Source organism: Hippopotamus amphibius, chromosome 1 (genome assembly GCF_030028045.1).
Source record: "Hippopotamus amphibius kiboko isolate mHipAmp2 chromosome 1, mHipAmp2.hap2, whole genome shotgun sequence".
Taxonomy (NCBI): domain Eukaryota; kingdom Metazoa; phylum Chordata; class Mammalia; order Artiodactyla; family Hippopotamidae; genus Hippopotamus; species Hippopotamus amphibius.
Genome location: NC_080186.1, coordinates 101293322 through 101310646, shown reverse-complemented (window position 1 = coordinate 101310646; position 17325 = coordinate 101293322). Strand labels below are relative to the sequence as shown.

At 43.3% G+C, this 17325-nt stretch overlaps 1 pseudogene; it reads right to left on the bottom strand.

The window, feature by feature from the left end:
- Positions 1-215: 215 nt before the first annotated feature.
- LOC130832714 (40S ribosomal protein SA-like) overlaps positions 216-17325 on the bottom strand; it is a 37036-nt pseudogene continuing 19926 nt past the window's right edge.

Below are 17325 nucleotides of genomic sequence, written 5' to 3'. Positions count from 1 at the left end.
TTCCAGCCAGGCTTTCCCACTGTACTGGTCATAGATGACTAAGAAGATTTCTTCCTGCTGTTACTTTATTTCTTCTCCCCGTCTCTGATTAATGATCACTGTGCACCCCATCCTCTACCACACTCTTTCTTTCTACTTTTCCATTTATTTATTTATTAGAAACTGTTTATTTTCCACCAACCTATTTCCATAGTAAGAGTTTGTGAAAGAACAGCTTAAGACCACTCAGTGGTTGTTCCTACCCATTCAGTGGCCTGAGCAGTGGGAGCTGCAGACCAGTCCTCAGTGGTGGGCTGAGTGCTCTGGTCTCAAGTAGGGAACTGCTGAATAGGCACAGAGGGCACCTATGCCTTCAGACTAATCTGTGATCTCAGGTTGAATAGCAGTGAATGTGGGAACTGGAGTATCCATTCACCCTGGAATTCCTCCTTGGTCACAGCCTTTTCAGCTGCAGCCTGCTCTTCCTTTTTGATCTCTTTAGAATCCCTGTAGAAGTAGAGATCATGTTAACCTCCCTTGGGTGTTCCTGGGAGGTGGTGCAGTGCGTGCGCAGAACTTCCTGGGCCAGCACCCAGCACATCAGACCCACTGAGTGGGCTCCCTTGTTGCTGCACAGGATGGCAATGTCCACACTGTGCAGAGGAGAGTCTGTGTTACAGGGAGTGATGGTAGACAGGTTAACTTCAGATGCCTCTGTGAGAGGCTGGGATCAGCCCTGGTATCAGTAACCAGCAAAAGTCTCAGCTCCCCGAAGGCTGCCTGGATCTGGTTAGTGAAGGTTCCAGGAGTGGAGCACCCACTATAGGAGTGGCTCCAATGGCAGCAGCAAACTTGAGCACAGCTCACTGGCCAGTGTTCCTGGAGGATATGACACTGACATCAGCTTGGTTTTCAATGGCAACAATGGTGCAAGCTGCCAACAGAAGCTTCTCCCAAGTTCTCTCCAGATTTATGATCTGGGTGCCATGTAGATTCCTTCTGTAGGTGTACTGTTCCATTTGGAAGTCAAGGCTAGTGCCACCTAAGTGGGTTCCTGCTGCAAGGAATTTGAAGACATCCTCCTCCTTTATTTGCAGGACATCAAGGGCTCCAGATAGTGTGAAAGTTTCACTTTAAGTTATGATGGGAATGCAGAACAATGCCATATAGACCCCTGTCTGGGTAGTTCAGAAAGGCCCTACCTTTCCCTTTCAACAGAAAAATTTCTTGGCAATGTTATTTGTGTGTGTTTGTTTCAACTAGGTGAAAATCTGAAAGACAAATCATAAATTCCAGGATATAATAAAAGTTTTTAATTACAAAAATGTTCAATTCTGAACCTATAATTATTCTCACATTTTAAGATCAATAATAAAATTTTAAATATGTACTTTGCTTTAAATGCTTTTTTAAAGCACCAGGACCAAGATAGAGGAACAGGTCTGGATTTATCCTCCTATGTGAAATAACTATAAATTCAGACAAAATGTATGAAACAACAGGATTCAAGAAATTGGATCAGGTTACAGAAGACAGTGATCCCTGAAATGCAAGAGACCAACTAGGTCATCCCCAGGATTGCCCTAACTTGCTGCCTAAAGAGAGTTTTCAGACTGTGGTACAGGGAGGGGGAACCAAGCAGAGCCTAGTGGGCTGCCTGCACTGAAGAGGGAGAGCTAGGGTGTAAGGAGGCAGAGTAACAGAGATGAGAAAGCTGCAGGTAAAGAGAACTCTAGAAAAATACAGAGGTTCCCCTCAAGTACTCAGCTGCGTACTGTTCAATGCATGTGTGTGGGGGAAAGAATCCCCTGAATGGATAAGAGGGGGCAATATCTAGAGTCACACAGTAAATAGTACCTGTTATGACCAGCCAGGCTGGCAAACCTCATAATTCATGAAGCACTGGGTAGTGTAATCAGACTGGTCTTGCCTCAGTGGTGGGGCAAAAAACTCAAAAATCCAAACAAACAAACCTCCCCCCAACCCCAAACCTAGATTAATGCTGCTCTGGTTTTGCCAAACAAAGCTTAAAAGCAAAACCTGAAAGCATCAAACTGTTTCCAAGTACTGTGCATTCCAAAGAAAAGTCAAGAATATTTATGAAATACACAAATATGCAGCATCCAGCAAAGTATGATGACTGGGATCCTATAAAAATTACCAAACATGTAAAGAAGCAGAAGAATGTGGCTCATAAGAAGGAGGAGAATCTATCAGTTGAAACTCACCAGAACTGACACAAATGATAGAATTAGTAAAACAAACAAAAACACCTTTAAAACAGTACTTCAAAAAGCTGGGGGGGTGGTACAGCCACTATGGAGAACAGTATGGAGATTCCTTAAAAAACTAAAAACAGAGCTACCATATGATCCAGCAATCCCACTCCTGGGCATATACCCAGAGAAAACCATAATTTGAAAAGATACACGTACCCTAATGTTCATTGCAGCTCTATTTGCAATAGTCAGGACATGGAAGCAACCTGAATGTCCATCAGTGGAAGAATGGATAAGGAAGATGTGATGTATATGTATATGGAATATTAGCCATAAAAAAGAATGAGATAATGCCATTTGCAGTGACATGGATGGACATAGAGATTGTCATATTGAGTGAAGTAAGTCGGATAGAGGAAGAGAAATATCATATGATATTGCTTATATTTGGAATCTAAAAAAAAAATGGTACAACTGAACCTATTTACAAAATAGAAATAGAGTCACAGATGTAGAAAAAAACTTTTGGTTACCAAAGGGGGAAGGGGGGGGAGGGATAAATTGGGAGATTGGGATTGACATATACATACTACTATATAAAAAAATAGATAACTAACAAGGACCTACTGTATAGCACAGGGACGTCTACTCAATACTCTAATGACCTATATGGAAATGGAATCTAAAAAAGAGTGGACATATGTATACATATAACTGATTCACTTTGCTGTACAGCAGAAACTAACACAACATTGTAAAGCAACTATACACCAATAAAAACTAATTTTAAAAAAAGCTAGGGGAAAAGTAAACATGATAACCAGAAAAATGGAAGATATAAAACACATCCAAGTAGAGCTTCTAGAGATAAAAACTGTAATGTCTGAAATAAAAAATATACCAGATAGGAGTAACAAAAGATTAGACATTGTAGGAACAAAGACTAGCGCACTTGAAAACATAGCAATAGAAACTATTCAAGGTTGTTAACCCCTCTTATGCAATATGTAATCTGTTGTTAATCCCAACCAGTGTACTTTTTCACTTTGTAGTTATCATTCTTAACCTTTGATTTGTGTCTCTTTTATATTGTCCATGTTTCTACTTAAATTTTTGAAACTATGAAATGCAGTTATAATAACTATTTAAATGTCCTTGTCAGCTAAATTTAACATCTGTATCAATGCTTTGTCATTTTCAAATCGCTGATTGAGTTCTTCCCCTTCATTATGGTCATATTTTTCTGCTAATTTGAATGTCTGATAATTTTTTATTGGATACTAGACATTGTGCATTCATTTGTTGATTGTTGGATAGTTTTGTATATCTATAAATATTCCTGAGTTTTGCTCTGGGATGCAGTTAAGTTACTTGGAAGTCATTTGATCCTTTTAGGTCCTCCTTTTAAGACATGTTATGTGGGACCAGAATCATGTTTACTCCAGAGCTAATTGCTTCCCAATACTGAGGAAGATGTTTCTGAGTGCTCTACCCTACACCCTATGTACTATGAGGTGGGAACAGGCACTCTTCCTAGTTAGTGTGAGCTCCAGGTACTTTTCCCTCTCATCCTTTTGAATGGTTCTTTCCTCAGTCTTGATATATACTCCTTGCATTAATGCGCTCATCAGTAATCTGTTTTTTTAATATAAATTTATTTATTTATTGGCTATGTTGGGTCTTCATTGCTGCGTGCGGGCTTTCTCAAGTTGCAGTGGGCAGGGGCTACTCTTCGTTGTGGTGTGTGGGCTTCTCATTGTGGTGACTTCTCACTGTGGAGCACGGGCTCGAGGCACGTGGGCTCTAGGCCCGTGGGCTTCAGTAGTTGTGGCTGGCGGGCTCTAGAGCTCAGGCTCAGTAGTTGTGGCACGTGGGCTTATTGCTCCACGGCATGCGGGATCTTCCTGGACCAGGGCTTGAACCCGTGACCCCTGCGTTGGCGGGCGGATTCTTAACCACTGTGCCACCAGGGAAGTCGCACTCATCCGTATTGTGTAGAAGTTGTTAAAGGGACTCTCGGAGAATCTCTGAAGTTCTTTCTCTGTGTAGCTCTCTCCTCTCTGATACTCTTTACTGTAAACCTTAGTTTCTCTGGACATTCAGAGAAATGTCTCCGCATCTCATGTAGTCTTCTGGGCTTTTCCAGGATTGCCTTTCCTAACCACAGTAGGATTTCTCCCAAGGGAATAAGCCTGGGCAATCATATGTCTCACTTTGTTCCTCATCTAGCAGGGATCACTGTCCTCTTGCTGCCTGATGTGAAATGCCTCAAAACTATTGTTTTGTGAATTTTGTCCAGTTTTAAAATTTCAGTCGGGATGGTAAATCTGGTCACTGTTATTCTACCTTAGTTAAAAGTAGAACTCCTGGATGACTTACATGTAATTTAATTATTGACATGGTTGGCTTTATATCCACCATGTTGTTAGCTGTTTTCTGTTTGATTTGTTCTTTTCCCTTTTTTTTCCTTTCCTGCTTTCATTTATATTAATTATTTCTTTGTGATTTCATTTTATTTCCATTATTAACTCATTCATGACTTTTTAAGAGCAGTTTTAGGTTCACAGGAAAATAAAGAGGAAGGTGCAGAGATGTCCCATGTACTCCATGTATGTATACTATACATGCATGGCCTTCCGTGTTATCATACATCCCCCACCAGAGTGGTCCATTTGTCACAACTGATGAATCTACAATGACACATCATAGTTACCCAAAGTTCATGGTTTACCTTAGGCTTCACTCTTGGTGTCATAAATTTCCTGGGTTTGGACAAGTGCATAATGAATGTGTCTATTGCTATAGTATCACAGAGTATTTTCACTGCCCTAACGCTGCTTGGTGCACTGTCTGTTCATCCCTCCTTCTCCCCAACCCTTGACATCCACGGGTCATTTTACTGTCCATATTTTTGCCTTTTCCAAAATGCCATACAGTTGGAATCACGCAGATATAAGCTTTTCAGATTGGCCTGTTTCACTTAGTAATATGCATTTATGGTTCCCATAGGTCTTTTCATGGCTTGGTAGCTTATTTCTTATTAGTGTGGAAAAATATTCCATTTGTCTGGATGTAACACAGTTTATTTATCCATTCACCTACTGAAGAACATCTTGGTTGCTTCCAAGTTTTGGCAATTATGAATAAAGCTGCTATAAACATCTGTGTTCAGTTTTTTGTGTGGACATAAGTTTTTAACTCCTTTAGGTAAATACCAAGGAGCACAATTACTGGATCATATGGTAAGAGTATGTTTGGTTTTGCAAGGAACTGCCAAACTCTCTCCCAAAGTGGCTGTACCATTTTCCATTCCCATGAGCAATGTATGAGAGTTCCTGTTGCTCTACATCCTCACCAGCATCTGGTGTTGTCAGTATTCTGGATTTTGGCCATTCTCATAGGTATGTGGTGGTATCTCATTGTTTCAATTTGCATTTCCTTGATAATAATATATGAGGTGCAGCAACTTTTCATATGCTTATTTGCCATCTGTATGGCAGTGCTGAAGTATATTTTAAGGTCTTTGGTCGATTTTCTAACAGGGTTTTTTGTTTTCTTGTTGACTTTTACTAGTTCTTTGTATATTTTGAGTAACAATCCTTTATCAGATATGTCTTTTGCAAATATTTTCCTCCAGTCTGTGGCTTGTCTTTTCATTCTCTTGACATTGTCTTTCACAGAGCAGAAGTCCAGCTTAAATTTTAATGAAGTCCAGCTTATCAGTTATTTCTTTCCTGAATTATGCCTTTGTTGTTTATCTAAGTTATCACCATACCCAAGATCATCTAGGTTTTCTCCTAAGTTATCTTTTAGGCATTTATAGTTTTATGTTTTACATGTAGGTCTTTATTCTATTTGAGTTAATTTTTGTGAAGGGTGGTCTCTGTCTAGATTCATCTTTTTTGCATGTGGATGTCCAGTTGTCTCAGCACCATTTGTTGAAGAGACTGTTTTTGCTCCAGTGTATTGCCTTTGATCCTTTGTCAAAGATCAGTTGACTGTATTCATACGGGTCTACTGCAGGGCTCTCTATTCTGTTCCTTTGATCTAACTTTTCCCAGTCCTGCAGTTTTCTTGGCATCGGTGTAGAATTCTGGACCCAAGATCTTTCTTGCTGTCCCTGGGGGTAGAGGACTTTTACTCCTACTCTTCTTCTAGCAGTGATGGTTCTTTGCCTATTTCCTGGTGGAGAGTTTCCTATCTTCTCCCAAGAAAGATGAATTTTACTTCCTCCTCGTCTCCCAGAAGCCGTGCATCTATAGGGTGCCCTCTCTCTCCCTCAATAGCTTCAGGCTTTTGCTTCAGAGGAGAAAAGAGCCCTGGGAGGCAAGCGGGGCTTAGTGCCTGTCCCACTCAGCCATCATTGCCTTCTTCCCTCCCATGTCAGAGGAGACTCTCGTCAATCTGCTGCCCTGCCCCCAATCTTTCTTGTGAGCACCCAGCAGAGGCTCATGAAGAAGAACTTACAAGTGAAGCAAGCTCTCCTGGTGCCTAGCACCCCCACTACTCCAAACTGACATGCTGACCCACTCTTGGCCTCCAAGAACGTGTTAAGCTTTTCGTTTACTTTTCACTTGTTTGTTTAGCAGCCTCCTCTTTCTCCCAGGCTCTGCCAAAGGACAGACACTGTGTGTGTCCCACCTTGCCTTTGAGGGCTTTGTTCCTCCTTGGAATTTGGTTTACTTAGCTGCCCTGTGAACTCAGATCACTCATGAGCTCTATGAAAGTTATACTTTTATAGCTTATCCAGCTTTTCCTCATTGTTAGGGTGGGGATAACATTCTTTCCAGCTCTCTTCATCCTGAGAGAAAGCCTCATTCTCTTAGCATTGAATTTACTCTTTTTCTTAATGGCCAGAAGAGGTGAGTTTCCCATTTCATACAGAGGAAACTGAGATCTCAGAGAGGTTATACTCCTCGATTGGTAGGTGATGAGCCAGGACTCCTCAACTACCAGAAACCTGTGAGGTCTTTGTTGGGATGGAGGGGCAGGAGGAGACAGCAGAAAGCTTGAGTGTCTTGGGAGGTGAGGGAGTGTGGGGAACAGAGGCTGCCCAGGGGGTGAGGGTGCAAATATTCACACCTCTGTTGGAGGCAAGAATCAGTGATCAACCAAAACCAAAAGGCCTGACTGGGTGGCTTTCTGAAACATCACTGGCCGGGAACTGCCCCACCCTGGGGAGGGGAGGAGGACTGGGGAGGACGGTGGTGACGCACCCACCACAGCTCTGCTCTGCGCTCAGGATCAGGACGATGCCTCCCCCGCCCCTCTCCACTGCTTGCCCCCCCTAACCTTTGCAGCTGTGCTCTCTGCCACTCCCAACCTGCTCCATGCCCATCCATGAGGCAGGCACACTGGCCTACTTGCCATTTCTCAAACACACTCCTCCCTTTCTTGACATTATCCACTTCTTCAAGGCGTTCCCTGAAACTGTAATGCCCTGTCTGACTCCCACAAAGTGCCCTCAGTTCTGCCTATCCAAAGCTGAAGATGGGGAAACAGCTCCGAGTGTGTATGTGTGTGTGTCCACCCAAGAGAGTGAAGGGGGCAACAGTGTGCATTGTGTATGTGAAATGAAAGAAAGGCTGTGGGTGTGACCTGCACGAGGAGGGCATCCCAGCAAAGGTGAAGGATGGCTCAGAGGGCACTCACAAGGGAGGAGAGGCAGGCAAAAATGGGCTTGCTCATTTTATCACAATTCTAGAGCAGCCCTGGAGTGACAGGCGTCTCATCCATCAACGCTAATGTTTTGGTAAGACGCAAGTGTCTAGCTGCAAGTGAGACAGAGTGAGCACAGCAGGGTTACAATGACAGCTCTCCTTGGGGATGCTCTTCCAAGCTGGCTGCGTGAAGAGGGACCCGGTGAGGCTGCCCCTGCTGCAGACAGACGCGCAGACAGGGTCGGGGCGCCTAGGTGAATGGCTTGAGGGGTTGGGGAAGGTGTAATGCCAGAGTGGATGAAATCCCACCATTAGGGATTCAATATTTTACCATGTCCCCCATCTCGTGTCTTTTAAAATGCAAATAAATCTCAGAAGGGTGATGTGTTTGATTCCTCTGGTTTGGCTTTATGTGGGCAGCATGGGCTTTGAGTCCATTAGAAAGGAGTTCAAACCCTGAACCTGCCCATTACCAGCAACGAGCTCTGTGAATCTTCTTTTTTAGTTTTTAACCCTCCTGAGCATTCATTTCCTCATCAGTAAAATGAGGACAATAATACCCATCTCACAAGTCTGTGAGGATGAAGCGAAACTGTGAACATAAAGTGCCCCACACCGCTTCTGCCACAAGAATCGTCAACTCATTTATTCATTCACCAAGTGTTTACTGAGCACCTACTAAGTGCCAGGCACCACTCTACATGACGAGGCTTCAACAGTGAACAGAGCAAATTCCCCACCATGGAGGAGCTCGTATAAAAAGTAAATAAGCAGGTGAATACAAGCTATGTCAGACAGTAAGTGCTCCAGGGCATAACAGAGCAAGGGGATAGGGAGTGTGTGGAAAAGGCACCATTACGATTTATATGGGGGGGGTCAAAGGCCTCTTCTTTGAGGTGATATTCGATCAGAGCCTGAAGGAAATGAGGGAGTGAGCGCCAAAGATCTGGGGAGAGAGTTGGTAGAGGGGGGAAGAGTGAACGAAGGTCTGGAGCCCGTGGCAGGCTGGGCAAGTGTGAGGGATGAGGGAGAACAGGGAGGTCAGGGTGGCCAGAGCAGAGTGAGGATGGGGAGACATGGGAGAGGAGGAGGAGGGGCCAAGGGTGTCATATGTCGTGTAGGACTTGTGAGCCAAGGTGAGAGCCACAGCTTTTACCCTGAAATGGGAGCCATGGGAGTGTTGTAAGAGAGGGGTGGGTGGCCCACATTCACCGGGGGTGCTGTGTGGAGTGTAGACTGCCGGGAGGGGGAAGGTGTAGACACTGGGAGACCATACAGGAAGCCATCGTGACATAAGGAAATGTTGTCTAGGACCTGGTCCAACTCTGTGGCCAGCCAGGAGAGATCAGATCCTGGACAGAAAGTGGAAGCAGCAGGATGTGCTGATGAATGGAAGGTGGTGTGGGAGGGACAGCAAGGGAGACTGCAAGGTGTTTGACTTGAGCAATCAGAAGGACAGACGTGCCAGTTACTGAAATGAGGAAGTTGAAGAGGGTGGGCTGTGAGTTGGTTTTGGACGTGTTTGTTGGACTCCCAAGCTGTCAGTAGACGGATGGACACGTGAGTCTGGCGTGCAGAGGAGAGGTTAAGGCTGGAGGTAGTAGTGGACAGGGGGAGGTAGAGCAGTGTTTCTTTTTTTCCATGTAGGTATGTCTGTAGGAGGGCATAAAGAAGGCTCTGGAAGGAGGGAAGGGCTCTGACAGTTCACACCCAGACTCTACCCCTTCCTAGTATGTGCTTTTTCAGGTGATTGTCTGCTTTGAGCTCATTCATTTGTCCATGGAGGAGGAGTTGGGCCAGATCATCTTGAGGTCTGACACACATGGCTCTGTGTGTGTCTCATGGAGATTCAGACTCATTTAGAAAAAGTGGTAACACAGCAAACCATTCATAACTTGTATGGGCCATCTACCAGTTATCTACCTGGAAAGCAGGGGAAAATCCTGAGGGTTAGAACCCACAGAGGCAGGTGCTAAAGGCGGGGGTGAGGGCCCATCAGGAAGGAGGTGGGTGCTGCTCTTCCGAGTAGAAGGGGCCAAAGATGGGCTTTGCATTGCTGCCCAAAGCAAGCAAGAGTGGGCTTCCCACACCTGCTCTCCAGGAGCCTGGCCATCCCAGCTGCTGAGTGGCCTGTTCATGTTGCAGCTCAAATCTGAAAGCTCCATTTTCCTAAGAGAATTGACTGCCTTTCCTAAAGCAGGCTGTCTCCCTGCCCGAAAGCGCTGATCACACCACAGGTGCACAATTCCGTACAGGCTTCCGAATCTACGACTAATGGAAGGAAATAGTTCTTTGACCTGAAACCCACTAGTCTGTGATTGGTGGCCCCTCAGAGAGTGTCCTAATGAGGCGGAAACTTCACTCAGCCATGAGAGAAATTAAATTGTGCTGTTAGCATTTCAAGTTGTCAGAAGGGTGGCACTTATAGAATAAATTATCATGAAATAAAAACAAAAGGAGTCAAGTTAAATTAAGCAAGATTATAAGTTGAGACATGAATACAGAGCATGCTGGGATAAAAATGGTTGAGAATTACACCCAAAAAGTGGCTCCTTGCCAGGGTCATGCTGGTCAGAGGTGATGTCCACAGTCAGAGTGTCAATAGAGTCCTAGGTCCAGGCAATTCACAGCGGGGAATTGGATGCCACCTCCATTGTTCCAAGGAAAGCAGAAACAAGGATGCTCGAGGGCTTGGTGCTCAAACTGTGGTGTGTGGAAGAATCACCTCTCAGACTTGCAGTGTGCTATGTCCATCCCAGAGATTCAGTATGTCTTGGTTGTGGCCTGAGATTCTGTATCTTAACAAACATCTCAAATGATTCTGCTTCAAGTGATCCTGGACCACCCTTGAGGAAACACTGATACAGGAGGGGAAGGTCCCACCCAAGGAGGCTGGGGACTAGGGGAGGGTTTCAGTGTTTTAGCAATGGATTTTGCTGACAGTAGAGATGGAAGCCTGGCCCTGGACATACCAGCAAGGCAGCAGTAGAATCAAGTTGCTAATTGAGCCTGTGCAGGCTCATCCCTGGTGGCCAAGCATTGGGTCCATGTAAACAAGACCTACCCTTAGCCCCTGGATGACAGGCAGGGGAGTGGAGGAACTAGAAAGAAGTGAAGGCAGGAGGAGGATGTCTGTGACTCCACCTGGGATGGACAGAGAAGGTAGAAGAGGACGATTAGCAAACTTTATATGCCAACAAAGTTTATGAGGGGTGTGTATATCTATTTGCATTTCAACCATGGCTAACTTTGATAGAAAAGGGCTTTGTTCCCAAACGATTCATAAACAAGAGTTTTACCACTGGTACTCCCTGGCTGAGTACAGAAGGACTTGTTTTTAAATGGAGAGTCAACTTTTACAGAGAAGAAAATCCATCACAGAAGGTTGCTTGTTGATCTAAAATGGGAGGGTGCTTTCTAGAGGGGCGGGCAAGCCTGGCATTTCCCTTCCTCCTGGTGTGGAGGAGAGGGTAGGCTCTCCCACGAGGATGTGTAAACTTGCCAGCCTGTGATTGTGGATGAGGCCCCATTAACTGGAGTGACCACCCGGTGTAGGCTCATCACCTCCACCTGTGTCAACACAGCACTCTAGGAAAAGTGAGCGATGAGACAGCTAAGCGAGTAGTAGAGATAGAGGGTGCAGACGCATCTCAAACCAGGCAGTAAAATTCATCAACTTTTCAACCTGCAGCTTGAACAGAATCATTCAGCTGAGATTGTGATTTTGTTTCCCTTGATTGAGGTAGCAGTTTATAACCCTAGACAGGCATAAAATAAGTATAGAGATAATGAAACACTGGATGCAGAATTCTTTCCAGTGGGTTATATTGTATGGGATTTGTAACAAGTTTCAAAATCATTCTTCTGCTTTACATGTGCTTTGTCTGCATTTCTGTTTGTATGATGTTGGAAATGGGTAAGAGAATCTGACACACCACGTTTGCAAGATTGATTTATTAATTTACAGTTCTCATAATTGCTGCGAATAATTTTGCTCTTGTTAAGTCTGCCACAACAGGAGTCTCAATTGCCTAGAAGAATCCAATATATTGAATTTGTGATTGTACTTTCAAATGTCTAAGGAAGTGTGATTAATTAAAAAATAAATGAAGTAAATGTTTAAGAAGGATTAATCTGTTAAACTTGTTAGTTGAAATTAATCAAAGAGCCAGTGGAAACAATTTTTGTAATTCTTTTTAATTGCTGGATTTGTATAGAAGAAATTGATTTGTGGGTTAAGCTTGGAGATTTAAGATAAACTAGGCTTTAAAAATTAAAACTTTGATATATTGCATGTTAGATTTTGAAAAAAAAAACCCACAATGAACTATAATTAGTGTTTCCAAGGTACAAAAGTCTCCTTTCTGCTTATGAAGAAAAGAAAAGAAGAAAATTATAGCCACATTCTCATTGGCCCTCTGCAGGGTTGCTCCAGGTCTTGCCCTAAGTCGGTTGTTATTGCTCTTATTAATTTCTGCCAACCTTACGAGTCAAAAATGACATTTCATTATTGCTTTAAATTACATTTCTATGACTACAGAGAGGTTGAACATCTTTTCGTCTTGAATTGGACATTTATGGTAGTCTCAGAATTTCTGCTGAAGCCTCAAAGCTAAAAACAGTAGGTGATACTGTGTGTGGGAATGTAAATTGGTACAGTCACTGCGGAAAACGCTATGGAGGGTCCTCAAAAAATTAAAAATAGAACTATCATATGATCCAGCAATTCCACTTTGGGGAATTTATTCAAAGAAAGTGAAAACATTGACTGGAAAAGATATATGCGCCCCCATGTTCATTGCATCACTATTTACAATATCCAAGATATGGGAACAACCTAAGTGTCCATCAATGGATGAATGCATAAAGAAAATATATAAGTTAATATATATTTATGTATGTTAATATATATTATATTATTATATCATTTAGCCATAAAAAAAAGAATGAAATATTGCCATTTGCGGCACCATGGATAGAACTTGAAGGCATTATGCTAAGTGAAATAGTCAGATAGAGAAAGACAAATACTGTATGATCTCACTTACATATGGAAAAAAAAAAAACCCAAAACCCCCAAAGCTCATAGATACAGAGAACAGGTTGGTGGTTGCCAGAGACCGGGGGTGGGGGGCTGGGCAAAATGAGTGGAGAAAGTCAAAAGGTACAAACATTCAGTTATAAAGTAGATAAGTGATGGGCAGGTAATGTCCAGCTCGCTATTATAGTTAATAATACTGTATCACATATTTGACAGTTGCTAAGAGAGTAAATCTTATAAGTTCGTGTCACAAGAAAAAAATTCTCTAACTATGTAGGGCAAAGTCCTAGGACCCCCCATGGTGCTCACTCACTCACTGGGTGCTGCCCCAGAAGGACACAGCTGATTCCAAAGCCAAGGCCGATTCTGCGGGCACTGCAGCTGGAGGCTTTGACTAAGTGCCCTCCTGTAACAAATTCTTTTTTGAGGGGAGATCCAAACAACACACTTCCCTGGCTTCCACATCAACCAGTGGGTTTAAATTACATTTAAACTAGTGATAAAATACCCCCTCCTTATACCCCTAGGGCAGACAGGGGTTGGCAGAGGGTCTCCAGCAGGACTGAGCCCTAGCTGCCTACAGCAGTAACTAGCTTGCTGGTGCACCCTTGGCTTGATTTTCCCTCACTTCACTAGTCCCTCCCTTAGGTTCCTTGTGATCCCTTCTCAAGTGATCTGCATACAAGCCCTGGTCTCAAACTCTGCTTTTGTGGGAACCCAGGCTGAGAGGCTGGCTTACTGTGTCTCTTAGTTCAACAGTGCCCTCTTCTGTTGGTACAATGGAGTTCAGTTCTTCGATGAATGATGGGTGGCGTGTGTGGCATTATTAGTGGCATGCTTTTGATTTTGTGATACACTCTGTTTCTGAGGACACTTAAATTCAGATGTTTCTTCTTCCTTTCCTTTCACTGTCAAGCCTCTAAGGGATGCTCCTCCTTCCAAATTACCCCTCTCTCTCCCCTAAAGTCCTGAAGGCTCACCTACTTTCTCTGCTATTGTCATGCTATTATCCATCTCTTTTTAAATTTCATAAGACATTATCATTATTACTGTACTATATAGTCAATCTTACTCAGATTTACTCACATCTTTATTGTTTTATTTTCTCATTATTCTTTCTCACATATCAGATATTTCTTCTGGAATAATTTTTCTTTTTTCTAAGGAACCCTCTGGATTTCTTTTCAATGATAGTCTTTGGTGGTCAACTCCTTCAGTTTCTGTTTGCCTAAAAATTAATTTAGTTCATCTTTGTATTTGAAAAATATTTTTTATCATTATGTAATTCTAGTTACTTTTTTCTCTCAGCAAATTAAAACTATAATTCCACTATATTCTGTTGTTTGTTATTGCCTTTGAGCAGACAGTTATGTTTAACTGTCAATTTTTATAGCCAATTTCTCTTTTCTCTGCTTCGAAGATTTTTTTATTTGCTGTTCTGTAGTCTTTATGTGGATTAATTTTCTTTAATTTATTTTATTTACTAAATATCTAGCCATTTACTAGGTGTTAGACATTTCTAAGCTCTTTGAATATTAACTCATTTAAATCTCAAAACAATCTTATGAGGTAGGTATTATTAAGTGTCTTTTCATACTAGTAGACTGAGACCTGGAGAGGTCAGGTAACGTCCCCAAGGTTACACAGCTAGTAAGGGGTAGAGCCATGACTTCAACCAATGCAGTCTGAGGAGTGAGGAAGAAGACAGACTAAAGGATAATTTCAAATTTTCTGGTTTGGTTTGGGAATATGGTGGTGCCTAAAAGATCTAAAAGAAGGAAAAAGTATTGTGATGATTAATTTTATGTAGCAACTCTACTGGGTCATAGAGTGCTCAGATATTTGGTCAAACATTGCTCCCAGTACCAAAATCTGTATTAGTTCTCCAGAGAAACAGAAGCAGTAGGGGATATCTCTATCGATTGATCGATCTATCTATCGATCTATCCATCCATCCATCCATCTATCATCTATCTATCTATCTATCTATCTATCTATCTATCTATCTATCATCTATCTACCTATCATCTATCTATCTATCTATCTATCTCTCTATCTATCTATCATCTATCTACCTATCATCTATCTATCCATCTATCCCCCCACCCCACACACATTTATTTATTTATTGTAAGGGATTGGCTCATGTGATCATGGTGGCTGAGAAGGCCGGATCTGCAGTTGTCACTTTGGAGCCCCAGGCAGGAGAGCTGATGGTGTGGCTCCTGTGTGAAGACAGGCAGTCTCAAGATCCAGGAAGAGCTGAAGGCAGGAAAACACTGATGTCCCAGTGTGAGGCAGGCAGGCAGGCAGGAGGAAGTGCGGCCATGGGCAGGTGCTTGTGGGATGCCCTAGTCTTGCCTCGTTCCCCAGCACCCTGAGGCAGATGGCTCCATCCAGCCATGGGATGGCCTCTTGAAGACTGAATTTAGCACCAGCCGGGTGGGAGTGTGTTGCAGGACTGGGGCATGGCTCTCCAGAAAGCTGCATAGGCCCCGAATCAGCACCCAGTATATGGTGCCTTTCCTTCCTTCGCTCCGATTCACAGGTCCAGAAATCCAGGGCTGGGGATGGGAGTGGCATCACTCACGATGACCCCTAGTGACCCCTAGCAAGATTTTTGCTTCCTGTTCCCGTGACCTTATGCTCTGCTGGCGTAGAGCTCTTCATTCCGAAGGGAGAAATGCTTCCCCCAGAAGACCCAACAATGATTCCATTGAACTGGGTGTTAAGACTGTCACTCAGCCACTTTAAGCGCCTCATGCCTCTGAATCAACAGGCAGTGAAGGGAGTTACTGTGCTGGCCTATGTGTCTGAGCCCGACTATCAAGGAGAAATTGGACTGTGACTCCACGCTGGCGGTAAGGAGGAATATGTCGGGACTATGGGAGATTCCTTAGGGTGTTTTAAAATATTACCATGCCCTGTGATTAAGACCAATGGAAAACGACAGGCACCCAATCCAGGCAGGACTATGAACGGCTCAGACCCTTCAGGTGACCTTCACGGGTCACCCTATCATGAAGGCAAAGGGAATATGGGATGAGTGAATGGGTAGTGGAAGAAGATATACATCATAATATGAGTTACAATATCATCCATAATATCTATATATAATATACATGATACCTATATTAAATATGTATTTTTGTTTTCTTCCCTTTTATTCCTTTATCATGAAGCATAACATGTATTGACTTTATATGATAACATTTAAGTATTGTTAATTTAACATCATAGTATTTAAGCAACAAGATATCAAGAAGAAGAGTAAATGTCACTCAAGGACTTTACCTCCTCTTTTGGGGGAGAGGTTAGTGCATTTTCAGTTGTACATGGGACAATTGTCTCAGGTGAGGTGGAATTATGACCTTCTTATTGTCTTTATTTGGAGATTAAATATGGTTTAAGATGATGTGATAGGTGCCAAGTTGACAAGGGTAGCCTTGTGTTGTTTACTTAATTTTATGTGTCAACTTGAAACACTATTCTGGTGTTTCTGGGAAGGTGTTTTTGAAGAGCTTAACATTTAAACAGATAGATGGAGTCAAGTGGATTGTCCTCCTTATTGTGGGTAGGCCACATCCAATCAGTTGAAGGCCTGAATAGAACAAAAGAAGGCTGACCCTCCCCTGAATAAAAGGGGATTGAGGATGAGGTACAGAGCTTCAGAGATGACCCCGGTGAATCTGGGTGCCTATTTCTAGTCATGTTTATGGAGCCACCCGTCAAAAACGCAAGCCTGAAACTCAGGAGCTTTTGCTGAAGATACAGATTCAGGAGTGGTCAACACAGTTCTTGGAACCATGTAGGTGTGCATAATTACCCATGCAAAGCAGGACACTTAGAAGATACAGTTCTTCACAGGAGTTGTTCTTGCTGTGTGGGCCAGAGCCTTGCCTCACACACATCGGAGATGCTAGTTAGAAAAACACATTCCTGGCTTCCCCCCAGACTAACAGAGCTAAAACCTCAGGTAGAGCCCAGGAATCCTCATTTTTAACAAGCATCCGGGTGACGTTCGTGCATACTTAACTCAGGGAACATCCGCCCAGTGAGAAGACAACCTGACTTCCAGGAGAGCTGCGTGACCGGCAGGGTGCCAGGTGGCTTCTGCGTCACTAGATGGCGCCAAACCCACATGACATCTCCTGCTCTGGGCTCAGTCGCTCGGCCAGAATATAAAAGGACTTGTAAAAAACTCCTCCAGATTCTTTAAAAGAAATTCTGTAAGAGCATTTCTACCAACCCTTTCCCACAGCGGAGGAACAACAAAGACTACAAGACCTACGCTGACACTGTCTGTCACCACGAGAAAGGTCTGCCCCAAGGAGCCTAGAGTGATTGGTAGGGAGCAGGTAGAATCCTCTACTGACCGGATTCCTTGAACCACACTTGTTACATCACACAGGTCTGGGAGGTACTG